The sequence below is a fragment of the Lissotriton vulgaris genome, chromosome 7, assembly GCF_964263255.1.
Source record: "Lissotriton vulgaris chromosome 7, aLisVul1.2, whole genome shotgun sequence".
Lineage (NCBI taxonomy): Eukaryota > Metazoa > Chordata > Amphibia > Caudata > Salamandridae > Lissotriton > Lissotriton vulgaris.
This window is the reverse complement of record NC_141695.1, coordinates 1,682,594,593-1,682,609,900: the sequence shown is the minus strand read 5'-3', so window position 1 is coordinate 1,682,609,900 and position 15,308 is coordinate 1,682,594,593.

Below are 15,308 nucleotides of genomic sequence, written 5' to 3'. Positions count from 1 at the left end.
GGAAAAGCTGAACAATGCTGCAAAAGACTTCTTTGCACATAAACATTCCAATAAAAGCAGGGAGAAAGAAAAACCTTTGAAAACTGCTTTATTACACAGTATAAAAGGTAATCCTGCAAGGAAAATGAAAGCATTGTCAGCACATAGGCTGCATTGTAGGGAAAACCATAGAGTAGAAAGCTGAACAGCTAACTCTTTAGATGACAAAGCCTGAATTTCGCTAACTCTGCGTGCAGAGGTGATTGCCACCAGGAACACCACTTTCCAAGACAGGTGTTGCAGAGATGCTTTATGGATAGGCTCAAACGGATGGGCCATGATCTTGGACAATACCAAATTCAGCTCCTAAGGTGAAGAGGGAGGTCTCTCAGGAGGGTAAACCTTCTTTAGCCCCTGTAGGAAATCCTTAACCACCTGAAGCTGAAAAAATGAAGGTCGGTTAGGAGACTTACGATAAGCCGTAATGGCTGCCAAATAAACCTTTATAGAAGAGTACCTTAAACCCGACTTGGCCAAATAGAGTAAGTACAGTAGTATGACTTCCTCTTGACAAGTAGTCGGGCTCCAACCCTTTTGAACACACCACAGATAAAACCTCTTCCACTTCATAGAGTATGAGGTGCATGTGGGAGGCCTCTTCGACTCCTTTAGAATGTCCATGCAGTCTGCAGGAAGATTTAGGTGTCCATACTGCAGGACCGCAGGAGCCATGCTGTCAGGCAGAGGGAGGAGAGGCTCGGATGGGAGATGTTCCCCCCATCTTGGAAAGAAGGTCTGGCCTGCATGGAATTCTCCGATGCGGGCGAATTGACAATTGCAGGAGATCCGGGTACCACCACTGGCAAGGCCAATCCGGTGCTATTAGTATCATTTTCATCCTGGATCTCAGAAACTTCGCCACCACCTTCGGAATGAGAGGGAGGGGTGGAAAGGCGTATGCAAACGTCCCTGACCAACTTATCAAAAGTGCATTCGCCCTCCTTCCTGGTCGGAAGAACCTGGATGCGAAGGCGTGGCATTTTCTGTTGTCTTCGTCTGCGAAGAGGTCGATGATGGGATGAACCCACTGCTGGAAAATGTTGTCTACCACGTCGTAGTTGAGCACCCAGTCCTCTTGCTCTTGGAAGTGACGACTTAGGGAGTCTGCCTGAACATTCTGCTCTCCCGGCAGATTGACTGCCGTGATCGATAGGTTCCTGGCTAGCAGCCAGTGCCAAATCGCTTGAGCCTCGAGAGACAAAGGACGAGATCGTGTTCCATCTTGTTTGTTTAAATAGTACATGGTGGTTGTGTTGTCCGTTTGAACCAAAATTGAATCTGACTGAAGAGCAGGTTGAAAAGCCTTGAGGGCCAAATGGACTGCCCGCAGTTCGAGCATGCTGATATGGTAAGTCTGCTCGTGGGGGGTCCATCTCCCCTGAGTTTGAAAAGGGCCCAGATGTGCCCCCCAGCCTTGAAGAGAGGCGTCTGTGGTCAGGGATTGTACAGGCGTAGGCTGATGAAATGGAACTCCCACCATGAGATTCTGAGGGTGTATCCACCAGAGGATGGACTTCCCCGCAATGGGGATAGAAGAATCCGGTCGTTCCACTGACCTGAGGCCTGACTCCATATGTCTTCCAGGTCCTGCTGAAGTGGCCTCATCCTGAACCTGGCAGTGGGTATGAAAAAAATGCAGGAGGCCATTGAACCCAGGAGGGAAGCCACCTGTCTCACCGATGGCCACGGAGATTGAAGAATCATGTTTCCTTTGATCTTCATTGATGATAGTCTTTCCGCCAAAGGAAACACTTTTCCTTGGACGCAGTCGATAGTGGCCCCCAGATAGTGGATCGATTGGGTCGGTAGCAGGACTGACTTGTCCAGATTGACATGAAGGCCTAAACGATGAAGAAGGCTCAGACACATGTGAAGCTCCTGTACCAGACGAGGAGACGATTATTTTAGTAGCCAATCGTCCAGGTATGGGTATGCGTGCAGGCCTTGACGATGTAAGTATGCCGCTACTACCGCCATGCTCTTTGTGAATACCCTTGGGGCTGACTTGAGGCCGAAGAGCAAGACCTTGAACTGTAATGATCTTTCCCTACCGTGAAATGTAGGAACTTGCGATGCCGTGCCGTGATCAGGATGTGTGCATCCTGAAGATCCACCAAGCACATCCAATCGCCTGTCTTCAGGTGAGGGAAAATTTGATGGAGAGACAGCATCCAGAATTTTTCTTTTTTGATGCTACTGTTTAGAAAACGCAGATCCAAGATGGGTCTGAATTTGCCTTGCTGGTCTTTCTTCAGGACCAGGAAGTATCTGGAATAGATGCCTTTTCTTCTTTGTAGTGATGGGACCACTTCTATTGCTTGTTTTTTTAGAAGGGTCGCCACTTCCTGACGCAAGAGGACCAAATGATGTTGTCTGGATTTTATCTGAGGACAGTCTTTTAGAGCTTTGCAAAAACGTAGTGCGTAGCCATTGACTAGTATATTGTGCACCCACTGATCTTTTGTTATTGGGCGCCACTCTTGAGCGTAGTGTGTTATACTTCCTCCGACTGGAGTGCGCAACAGTGCTGAAGGAAGCATAGGCTCATTGCTTCCCTCCTGTTTTGGGTGTGGAAGAGGATTGCTGCTGGCGTCCTCCTCTTCCTCTGGAAGATCGCTGGCCTTGATATTGGGATTTCCCCTGTTTATTTTAGGACCATTGAGGGGTTTGTACCCTCTGTTGGCCCCCTTTGCGATTGTACGGCTTGAAGCGCTTCTTGAATTCTTTCCTTTTTTCAAGGCCAACTGCTTTCAAAGTGACCAACTCCGCCTTCATCCTGCCCATCTCCTCGTCTGCAAGGGCACCAAATAGAGAGGTACCGAAGAAAGGTAAGTTTAAAACGCGTTGTTGAGCATCTGGCTTCAACGCGGTGAGTTGTAACCAAGAGGAACGGCATGCGCAAACGCCATGCGCATAAGAATGAGCCGCCAGAGAGACACCATCAGCTGCTGCGCTTATTACTTGGTTAGACACCAAAGCCCCCTCTTGGATAATCTCCGCAAAGTCCTGTTGGTCTTCCTTCAGGAGTTTTGCCTTGAAACGATCCAAAGAGTCCCACAGGGATCTGTCATAACGCCCTAACAGGGCTGCAGCATTGGAAACCTGTAGCGTGGATGCAGCTGAACCACAGGTTTCCTTCCCCAAGAGTTCATGACTTTACTGTCCTTGTCTGGTGGGACGGATGAAGATGCCACCGAATGTGTCTTTTTCGCTGCCACGATAATCACTGAGTCAGGGGGAGAATCAAATATTAAAAACAGAGGATCCGAAGCCGGCGGCTTATATTTCTTTACGATCCGTGCGGGAGCTGCTTTTGCTGATGCTGGGGCCAGAAAAACATCCATCACCAGTTCGATGACTCCCGGTACCAAGGGGAGTAACGGTCTTGACATCGGTCGTTGGTGCAGCGTTTCAAAGATAATAGAAGTTGTTGTCTGAGTTGTGGCCATGGTAACACTCAACTTCTGTGCACCTCTGGATAACACATTGTGGAAAGTGTTCAAGTCATCAATGGGTGACACTCTACTGGGAGGACTATCCGTGAGTGTTGGAGAGTAATCCCTCTTAGATGTTTGTGTTGTCGTTGATGACCATGATGGTGTACGACGCCTTCTATGATGGCTATGTGTAGGTCGTCGGTCCGGAGACCTCCCCCTGTGCTCCCTGGGGCGAGTGGTAGGCGATTTGTCTACTTCTTGCAGCAAGCGGTGTAAAGGAGACCTATGTAAAGGGCTTGAGTATTCAGCCTCCCTTCTTCCTCCACCCGCTGCTGCCGACTGCCATTCATGTAGTGGTATTTCAAAAGACAGTGGTCCCTAGTAGTTCAGGGATTAGGCAGAATTGATGGACATACACTCAATAGTCAGTATGACCTTTGTCCAGCAGGACAGGTTTTTATTTTAAGAGATATGGAAAACATAAAAGGATTTTTTACAAGGTGGGTACAACCAGTAACCCACAGGGGACAAGACAAAACAGGGGGGTAAACTTGACGCAACAAAGGCGGTCTGTGCTAGTATCTCAGTGAACAGACAATGGTAAAGTACAAAGCATCATTGTGAACAATTTTCTATTTGTAGGGTACATATGATGCTACTATGTCGACGGCGTTTCGATGCCTACACACAGATACATGGCATCATCTTCAGGACAAAGAATTAATTTGTTTGTCTTGAAAGCATAACAGTTTTTTGGGGCCAATATTGTGGTCCACAAAGTAGTCTGTTAAGCAGTACCTATGCTTTTGGAATCAAAGCAAGTAAGGAAAATGAAGGGTTTAGGAGCACAATAGTATCCAAACCAGGGCAAGGGAGCCTCTAAATACGAGACCGGACCAATCGTGTCTCATTCCTGGTTTGGCTGCTCCTTGTCTATGCAGGATACAAAATGGCGGTCCCATTTTGTATCCTGCATAGACAAGGAGCAGCCAAACCAGGAATGAGACACGATTGGTCCGGTCTCGTATTTAGAGGCTCCCTTGCCCTGGTTTGGATACTATTGTGCTCCTAAACCCTTCATTTTCCTTACTTGCTTTGATTCCAAAAGCATAGGTACTGCTTAACAGACTACTTTGTGGACCACAATATTGGCCCCAAAACACTGTTATGCTTTCAAGACAAACAAATTAATTCTTTGTCCTGAAGATGATGCCATGTATCTGTGTGTAGGCATCGAAACGCCGTCGACATAGTAGCATCATATGTACCCTACAAATAGAAAATTGTTCACAATGATGCTTTGTACTTTACCATTGTCTGTTCACTGAGATACTAGCACAGACCGCCTTTGTTGCGTCAAGTTTACCCCCCTGTTTTGTCTTGTCCCCTGTGGGTTACTGGTTGTACCCACCTTGTAAAAAATCCTTTTATGTTTTCCATATCTCTTAAAATAAAAACCTGTCCTGCTGGACAAAGGTCATACTGACTATTGAGTGTATGTCCATCAATTCTGCCTAATCCCTGAACTACTAGGGACCACTGTCTTTTGAAATACGTAACTGCCCAAGGTCCCTAGTGATATTCCTTTGGGTCTCCCTTGTTCTTTGGAAATTCATGTAGTGGTTGCAGCCATCTGGGAGAGAGGTGAACCAAAGGGGTTTTCTGTCTCCTATGAGGGCTTCTAGAAGGAGAACCTGCAGGGCCTCCAGATTGCACGGATGCACTGCGAGAAGAGGCAATTGTCTGTGGGGAACTTTGGATGGAATGCGAAGAGGCCCCACATGATCTTGAACGCGACCGCCGTCGCGGAGAGGGATGAGACGTCTGTCTTGACGTGGATCTGCTCTGCGTCACCATTATGGGGGTGACTCTGGATCTCGAGCATCTTCTTGATGTCGATCTTGAATGCCTCGACGTCGTATGACGTGACGCCGAATGGCTGGAGTCTCTAGATCTTGCTCCATGTGAAGAGCGTGCCTGCTGCCTCCCCGATGCTCTGTCCGATGGAGAAAACCTTCTCGACGTCGAACGATCCCTCGACGTCGACACCCTTAGCCTTGATGTCGACTGCTGCTTCATCGGGGATCTGGACCTCGAACGTCGATTTGACGCCGACGGAGATGTTACTTGTCTCGACGTTGAACGCCTTTTGGACGACGCTGACAGAGACGTATGCCTCAACGCCGGTCGCTGAAGATCCTGCGACGGCGGAGCTTGACTCGACGTCGACAATCGCCTGGTTGACGTCAACGGAGTTTCATGCTTCGACGTCGATCGCCAGTGACTAGGCGACAACGGAGCCGGACTCGAAGTCGACCATCGTCTGGTTGACATCGACGGAGCTCCATGCTTCGACGTCGAATGCCGGTGACTAGGCGTCGACGGAGCATGTCTCGGCGCCGAATGATGCTTCGACAGCGACGACAACGGAGACCTATGTCTCGACGTTGTGAGAGCCCGCACCAACGGAGATCGCTGCCTCGATGCCGATCGTCGCCTGGTTGACGACGGCGGAGGTCTCGACGTACCTGTGTTCCTCGACGACGACCGGTCTTCTCTCGACGGCGAGCCTGCCGCCGATGGTCCTTTTGTCGCCATTTCCGTCACTGAAGAAGGGTTTTGAAGCGCCGAGCCCGATGCTGATGTTCTCTTCTTCCTCAGCGGTGACCTGCCTCTAGAGGATGATCTTCTTCTCTCTGCAAGGCCATAGAGGCAAATCCTCTCTCTGTCCTTTAAAGTTCTTTTGGACAGAAGTAGACAATGCTGGCAGGTGCGAGGATCATGATCTGAAGGCAAACATACAATACAGACTGAATGGGAGTCTGTTTTTACCTTCTTTTTGCCACAGGAGGGGCAAGCATCAAAAAGGGAAGGCATTTCTGACTGGAAAACAATGGCAAAACCCTTACAAAACAGTTGAAATGCACTTCAACACAGGAAAAATGTCGAAGTAGAGGTTTTACCTCAAAAGGTGAAGCAATTTCTGACAAAAAAATCAGAAAAAAGAAGAGCTGTAGAGACCTGGGTCCTGTCAGAAGGAGCCGGAAAGAACAACTGACCTAACTGTCACCCCTGAGGCATGATGGGAGCTAGGGGTCATGGCTGCCTTAAAGGCACAGTGCCAGATTTCTGTTACTTTCTATATGAGTTAGCTCTTCAGCTTTCTACTCTATGGTTTTCCCTACAATGCAGCCTATGTGCTGACAATGCTTTCATTTTCCTTGCAGGATTACCTTTTATACTGTGTAATAAAGCAGTTTTCAAAGGTTTTTTCTTTCTCCTTGCTTTTATTGGAATGTTAATGTGCAAAGAAGTCTTTTGCAGCATTGTTCAGCTTTTCCAGAGAGGACTGCATTGTGAGTGTTTTTATATATGTATATATACATATATGTAGAGCTACATATATATGATATATGTTTTCCGGCGTCCCGCACATGGGCGGGAATATTCATGTGCTTATGACTATTGATGAGGATCCCCTGGTAGAGAACCTACCGTCGCAGGAGTAAGAAAGGTGGCCATAGCCAGTTCCAGGAATCCAGGCACCAGAGGTAGCAGCGTTCTGGTAGCTGTCCGGTGATGCAGGGTATCAGAGATGATCGATGTGGGAACCACCGGGGTATGCAAAGAGATGTTAAGTTTCTTTGCGCCCCTACCCAGAACATCTGTAAATGTAGAGATGTCATCTATGGGTGACACCCGTGAAGGCGGTGTGAAGGAGAAGGTCGGAGAGTAGTCCCGGAACGTAGATCTTGTAGACGAAGACCAAGTAGGAGATCTTGTGCGCCTTCTTTTATGGGGCCTGTCGCAATGGCGGCTGTGCCGACCCCTGGATCTAGACCGACGTCTGGAAGGCGATCTTGGCCTAGAGGGTGATCTTGGCATGGAAGGTGACCTTGGCCTGGCAGGAGATCTTGGCCTGGAAGGAGATCTTTGCCTCCTAGGGGAAGACTTTGAAGGTCTGGCCAGAGTGTTCGTCCTTGGACCAGATGGCGAGTACGTGTGGGAGTAATCCGAGCCCGGACTACTGCGACCACCAGATACAGCACCTTGCGGAAGGCGAGGGGACAAACTATGGGATTTCCCCTCCGCAGATCTGGGGATACTTATGGAGAGATCTCCACAATATGCAGCCCAGGAATCGATGGCCGGTCCGCTGACGATGCTCTGGACCCGGGATCTGACTGCCTCTGGGACTCCGCAATGCCTGTGACCTCTTATTTTATTTATTTTATTTATTTATTCAAAGTTTTATATAGCGCGAACAGGATCCTTACAGATATCAGAGCGCTTCACAAAGACAGGGAGGGGCAATAGGAGTAAACAGAGATAATGGGAACAGTATAATAGTCAGTGACATGGTAATAACATGGATGATAAAAACAAACATAAAACCAATCCATATATGATCAGGTAAATAACATGGTAACATGGTAATAACATGGTAATAACATGGTAATAACATGGTAAGTAACATGGTAATAACATGGATGATAAAAACAAACATAAAACCAATCCATATATGATAAGGTAAGGGAGTAGTATAGAGCAGCACAGGTCATTGATCCGACTACAATGGCGTACAGGTGGATCAGTAAACCAACGTGTATCATATCTTGGTCGGTAGTAAGAGAGTAGCGTAATAGTGCCCCCAACAAGTCAAGTATAGTGCCAGGGGATAGGCAGAGCAGCGGTACAAGCAATGCAGAGTCTCTGACCCAACATCTGTAGCGATCAGGAGATCTTGGCCAGAAGCATTGTTTTCACCTCTTTCTTGAAGAGTGCAGTGGAGGTGATTAGCCTTGTTTCAGGAGGGAGCGCATTCCAGATCCTGGGTGCCATTCCAGAGAAGGAGCGTTTGTAAGTTTTCGCTTTCCGAAATCTACGAGGTTTCAGGAGTAGATTTTTAGTACTCCTATTGGATCTCGAACCTCCTGATATAGACAGCTTTTGAGCGAGGTAGTTGGGTGCCTTGTGGTGCACGGCCGCGTGTGTCATAGTTGCAATTTTTAGCTGTATTCTGGCTTCAAAAGGCAGCCATTTTAGAGACTTTAGGTCTGGGGATATGTGCGAGTGCTTTCTAGAGCCAGTAATGAGTCTCGCGGCAGCGTTCAGGGAGGCTCTTAAGGGTGCTGTTGTGGATAGTGGGAGACCGCTGAGGGTCGCAATTCCGTAGTCTATTCGAGGGATGACTAGAGCTTGTACAGCAGTTTGGAAGTCTTTGGCCGGGAGGAAGGGTTTAATTTTCCTCAGCGTGTTAATTTGGAAATTAGCTGCTTTTGTGGCTTTGCTGACGTGCTGCTGCATGTCGAGCTTGGCGTCGAGTGTGATGCCTAGGGATTTCGCCGAGTCCACGATGGTAGGTTGGACATTGAGTGCTGTTAGGTTGTTGAGCCAGGTTTGGGTGGTGGAGATTTTCGCCGGAGGTGAGATGAGTAGGAACTCAGTTTTTAGAGCATTCAGTTTGAGGTGATTATCGGCCAGCCAGGATTGGGTGTTAATAAGCGTGGAATTCAGCTGTTTGATATCTTCCGGGGACTGTAACTTTAGGTAGAGTTGTGTGTCATCAGCGTACATATGGAATTGAACATTGGATGCTTGAAGCAAGGTGGCGAGGGGTTCCATAACGAGGTTGAACAGTGTAGGAGAGTGGGTGGATCCTTGTGGAACCCCTAGATCTGCAGGCACAGGTGTAGATAGTACATTGTCGATCTTGAACCTCTGAGACCGGTTGTGAAGGAAAGACGAAAACCATTTGAGAACAGTTCCCGATAGCCCCATCCTAGTACTTAGCAGCTCCAACAAGTTCTCATGTTTGACCGTGTCAAATGCTGACGAGAGATCAAGAAGGATGAGGAGGCAGGACTCATTACGATCCAGAATTTGGAGGGCGTCATCAATTATGTGTGTCATAGCTGTTTCCGTGCTATGTTTCGCTCTGAAACCTGATTGATGAGGGTTGAGGAGGTCAAATTGATCAATGTGTTTTGTTAGTTGGAGTTGGACACATTTCTCCAACAGTTTGGCCAGGGTGGGGATATTGGTGATGGGCCGATAATTGTTTAGGTCAGACGGATCAGCTGTAGGTTTCTTGAGTATAGGCGTGACTTGCCCCACCTTAAGGGAGTCTGGAATGTGTCCTTGTTGCAAAGAGCTGTTAATGATCTTGGTCCAGAGAGGGAGGAGCAAGGGGATAAAGTCTTTTACAGCATTAGCAGGTAGAGGGTCTGTGAGGTGATTAGAGGGCTTCAAAGTGCAGAGCAGTTTGTGTATAGCTTCTTCCGAGTAGGTGTCGAAGTACTGCCAGGATGCCTTGTTTTTAGGTTGAGTGTCAGCCATTCTGGTGTAGTTGGAGTATCGATTTACATCCATGATGAGGTCATTTCTTATGTTGTCAGTCTTATGTTTAAAGAAAGCAGAGAAGGCTTCACAGTGTGGAGTGTCATTTGTTGTGCTATTTGATTGTGTGGGTTGTGCCTTTGTTTGGGTCTTGATTAGCTCGAACAGTTTTCTTGGCCTATTCTTCGCTTGGTCCAACTGGCGGCTGAAGAAGTCCGACTTTGTGCGCTTTATTTTCCTAAAGTAGGCATTTCTCTTGTTCTTGAGCTTTTTGAGATGCAGTGCTGAAGGGTCCGATCTCCAGGTGCGCTCTGCCATTCGCATATTACGCCTTTCGTCATTGAGACTGTCATCATACCAGGGGTTAGAAATTTTGGTGGAGACTCTCTTCAGTTGCAGAGGGGCGACTTCATTGACTATTGTATTCATAGAGTCAAGGTAGTGGTCAGTCAGTGATTGAACATCTGAGGCACCTGAAGGGGGAAGGAGGAGGTTGCCGATGTGGGGAGGTAGGGTGGAGGGGTTAAGATTCTTCAAATCCCTTTTCCATGTTTTGGATTTGATTGGTTGAGTAGGGTTAGGTTTAACTTTTTCGTTGATAAAGAAGGTGATAATGTGGTGATCTGACCAATCGCAGGGTAGAATCGCTTCCAGTTGAATAGCGTTCTCTTTGGCAATGATGAGATCGAGTATCGCGCCTTTGTCGTGTGTTGGTTTATCGCATAATTGGGTGAGGTCAAGCGCATTGAGGAAAGTTTTTAGACTATTCACTGAAGTGTCTTTCTGATCGTTCCAGTGGAGATTGAAGTCACCCAGGTAGACTTGAGTGGTCTGCCGACCGGCGTTGGAAGTGATCAGGTCCATGACTTGTTGGGTGAATATGAGATTGTCACCAGGCGGGTGATAAATGAGATGTAGCGTACATACTTGTTTGCCCTCACTGATGATGTCTAGGCAGAGGAGTTCACAGGAGGAGAGGGAGGGTGAGGTGACTTGAGTAACGGAGAGGTTGCTCTTAACAATGCATGCAATTCCCCCGCCCGTCTTGCCAGGAGACCTGTCCAGCCTAATGATGTGATAATTGGGGGGGACTAGTATGTCCATAATCGGGGTAGAGGCTTCAGTGAGCCACGTTTCCGTTAGAAAGGCTAGGTCTAGCTCCCTATTTGAGACAAGATCCGCGATGTCGGAGGAATGTCTCTGGGCCGATCTGCAGTTTAGTAGGATGCATTTGAGTTTGGGAGAGAGAAGGGTGGTCGAGCTTTCTAGTGTGAGGGGAACTTTCCTGAGGTTGTTAGGGACGGAGCCTCTGTTGTTGAGTGTTGGGAGCCTCAGAGCGTTTGTGGGAATTGTGGGTATGGGGATGTGCGAATTGGAAAAACCTTTTACCGGACCTGGGCCATAAGAGCGTAGGAGAGAGCAAAGGTCGAGGTCCGACAAGGGGCTGAGAACACGACGGGGGCGGTGGGAGTTATTGCGAACGGGGATAGTGGACCATTGCTGGTGTCGTCGGGGGCGAGTGTATGTAGGAAGGGTGCGTCGTTTGTAGGGTAATGGGATGGTGGGAGGTAGACTGGGCTGTGAGGAGAGAAGGTCTTTGATTGCGTGGATGTCTTTTTTGATTTGTAAAATTTCCTCCTTGACTTGTTGGAGTGTGGATAAGGTCAAGTCAGGAGGGTTGATGAGGTGTTCCGCGGTGCTAATGGGTGGGATGGTATTCAAGGTGTGGACGTGTTTGTGGGCGAGGGGTGTGAGTGGTGAAGGTGAGGCAGGCGGAGGGTGGGAAGCATAGATAGTGACTTCAGTGGGAGACGGTACAGGTGAGTAGAAGAGTGAGTGAAGGTTGAAGGCAGTGGGGGAGACAGGAGGGTAGTGAGGGCTAAGAATAGGAGGTGGGAGAGAGGGGGGTGATAGGGTAAGTGAGGAGGTATGTTCTGTATCTTGTGTTGGGAGGGGGATGACGTTATGAGTGGGAGTGGGGAGGGAGCGGGGAAGGGAGAGGTGTCTGCCATGGGGGGGATGGGGTGGTTGGGTGGATAAACTCCGAGTGATGGTGTGTGCAGATGTAGGCGTGTTGTGGGTGGGAGTTGTTGTGTCGGGTGTGAGAGACACGTGGGTGGGAGTGGAGAGAGAGATGGGGAGGGAGAGGTGTCTGTCGAGGGGGAGATGGGAGGGGGTGGATAAACTTTGGGCGGTGGCTTGTTCAAATGGTGGAGTGTTGTGGGTGGGGGATGATCTGTCCGAGGGGAGAGGGATGGAGGGGGTGTGTGTGGGGATAAGAAGTGTCATGTTGGAGGGGCTACTAGTATGTGCGGTGGGGATATTCGTGACTGTCCTTGGGGAGTGGCGTGCGTTAACAGCAGGTGGGCCATTTACTGGGGTACTGGTGGTAGAGGTGTAGTAGGTGGTGGCTACGAGGTCAGGGGGGATAGTGCTGGCGGACTTCTGGGTTCGGGTCCGCAGTTTGGATAGGTGCTCTTTGAACTTGGGGAACAGGTTGTCTAGTAGTTCCAGGTTCTTGTCCGTGGCTTGGATCAGGACAATCCCGGTATTATAGATTGTAATGGTAGACCTGCCAGGGAAGAGGTGGGAAGGTGTGATGGTGAGAGTTGAGCCATGGGTTGTTTTCTTGGTGATGGAGACTGTGAGTAGAGATAGGAAAGTTTTTCTCCATTGGGCTCTGCGTGAGGTGTGGAAGATGAAATCAGTATTCAGGGCTCCATTGCCCGATGAGAAGTAGGTGTCAGCAAAGGGTGTTTCCGGGTGCGCCCTCAAGAAGTTGTGTTTGAAACGTTTAGTGGCACTTTTGGAGGGGTGGAGGGGTAGTTAATTCTAAAAGTGTGCTTGCCGTTGAGCTCCATTTTAGAGAGGCTGTGGTGTTAGGTGTCTGAACTAGGGCGATAGTACACGCTGTCAGCCGCTAGTTACAGGGCCAAGGAGGACACTAGTGAGTGAGCACAGATATAGGGGGTGGAAGTCAGTGTGATCCCCGAACAGCCAGTGCGTGGGAGCATCTTATCAGATGTATCCTATATACAAGGTAGCAGTCAGCTTACACCGTGTGGCCAGCTATGCGAGGTAAGGCCTATTAGGTGGAGGCTAAGTTACATATCAGAATGTACAAGGTAGCAGCAATGTAGTCTAGGCTTAGAAAGTGGCTGGGCGCAGTTTGCCTGACAGAGAGAGTTGGATGAGGTAGTAATAATCAGTGCAATATCGTGACGTAGCTTACAATGAAAACCCAATAAGAAAATAAATAAATGCGGAAGCGGACAGCGAATGATGGGGATAAAGGTGAGATATGTCCAGCTTGCCGCATATAAAATACAGGCTAGAATAGAGCTAAACTACTAATGAGTTACTAAATCCCATAAATGTGCATACATATTGCAGTAATAACAGTATAGCACTACAATAAAAATACAATAAAATACAGGCTAGAATAGGGCTAAACTACTAATGAGTTACTAAGTCCCATAAATGTGCATATATATTGCAGCAATAACAATATAACACTAGAATATACGATGGCAGTGTGAAAGCAATGCATACAGTGTAGTAATCCAGTAATAAGACAATAAGATAAAATAATTAAAATAAAATTAGAGCCTGCAGTAAAAGGCAATGACTAGTCCGTGATGGCCGTTGAGTAGAGAGAGAGGTCAGTCTTAAATGGCCGCCATGTAGGGGGACTGGAGACGCTAGTCCTTTATTTGTTGTTATTGCTTGTGAGCAGGGTGGAGAGGTTCCAGGTTCCGTTTGAAGCAAGCCCAGTTCCAAGCTAGGTGTGAGGTAGCGTTCGTTGTGACACAGGTGAAGGAAAGGAAGTTACGGAGACAGTGCCAAATACGATTAGAGATAGCCTGAGGAGACCAGATCTTAGTACATAAGGTGCAAAAGAATGATTAGCCACGATGGTGGTCCGAGGGGGGAGACTGTGTCAAAATGGCCACCACATATGGGGAGAAGAGACATTAGTCCACTATTTATTTCCATGCTTTGTGAGCAGTGAGATCAGACATTTAGTCCTCTTTTTATTTCCATGCTTGTGAGCAGTGAGATCAGTTTCGTTTCTCCCTCTGTGGGGGAGACTCATCCCGATGGACTCTCGTGGGCACAGTAGGTGATTTATGGCCTTAGGTTCTTGTTTTTCCGACCCCCGCCATTTTGTACAAGTACAACAGAGTTCAGAACCAAAGAAAATGTACATAAATACCTTCTCTTGTAGTTAAGGACTGTGTCCGCTGCGCGCTCATGTGCTCCACCAGTGACTGCAAACTATTTCCATGCCGGCGTCCGCTGCTCCTCTCAGCCCTCCAGTCCGTTGGTGTTCCTTTACTGCGGGGCGGGTGGGAGAGTTCCTTTACTGCGGGGAGGGGGGGTGCTGTCCTCATCCCGGTGTGCAATCGGTGACTTCTGGGTGGGGGGGAGGTCCGTTGTTTCGGCGGCTACGGCGGCTTCTGGGGGGGGGGGGGGTCCGTTGCAATCGGCGGCTTCTGGGTGGAGGGGGGGTCCGTTGTTTCAGCTCGTGAGTGGAGGCGGGGTCCGGTGTTCGTCCCGCGGTGCTCCCCTGCTGCGCGTGTTGTCCGTTGTACCCCTGTAGCGGCCAGCATCTGCCAATTTAGAGAGGGGGGGGGGGGATGGGTCCGGTGCTCGGTCCACCTTGGTCCCGGTGCAGCTGGGCTGGTCTGTTGTTTCCGCTATTCCGCGCGGAGAGTGTGGTGTTTCTGGATTCCTCTGCTGTGGCGGTGCTGGCTCGGGACCCTCCGCCGAGCCGACTCAGCGGTTCCCCGGGGCTTCAGCTGCGCCGCGATGTGGTGTTTCTGAAGGCACGGGTCTGGTGGCCGGTTGCGATAGCTCCGCAGTCCGAGTGCCGGCTCAGCAGGTCTTGCCTCCTTCAGGTCAGACTCTGTCTCAGTGGGTGTTGTCCGTTGTTGGGGCGAGGGCTTGAATCCCAGCCCGTTCACGCAGTTTCAGGGCAATCCAGTTACTTCCCAATCCAGTTACATGCTCCAGTTACTTTTCTGCTACAAGATCCGGCGAGCTGGTATGTGCTAAGCAGGGATAAAGCCCAAGGGAATCCCCAGCACCAGGAGCTCTTCACGGGAGCTCCTGCCAGGCGGCCATCTTGGACAATTTCTCTCGACTTCGAGTGCTTCGACGTCGATGATGTCTGAGTGACCATCGGCGTCGAGCGAGGTCTCGATGGTCTTGACGTCGATCGTCCACGACGTGGTGACCTCGACGGCGACCTTTGGCGTCGAGTTGGTGATCTCTACGTCGATCTGCTATGACGCCGAGTCTATGGTGATTTTCCATGACGTCGATCTCCTCGACGTCGAGTGGTGGGATCTCGACGATCCTCTCGACGGCAGCATGCAAGCTGGCGGCGATATGTCAGCTGTCAGTACTCTCGACGCTGACCCCCTCGAGGGCGGCGGAGAGTGTCTCGACGTCGACGGAAGCCTCGACGTCGACGGAGACTTGGTCCTA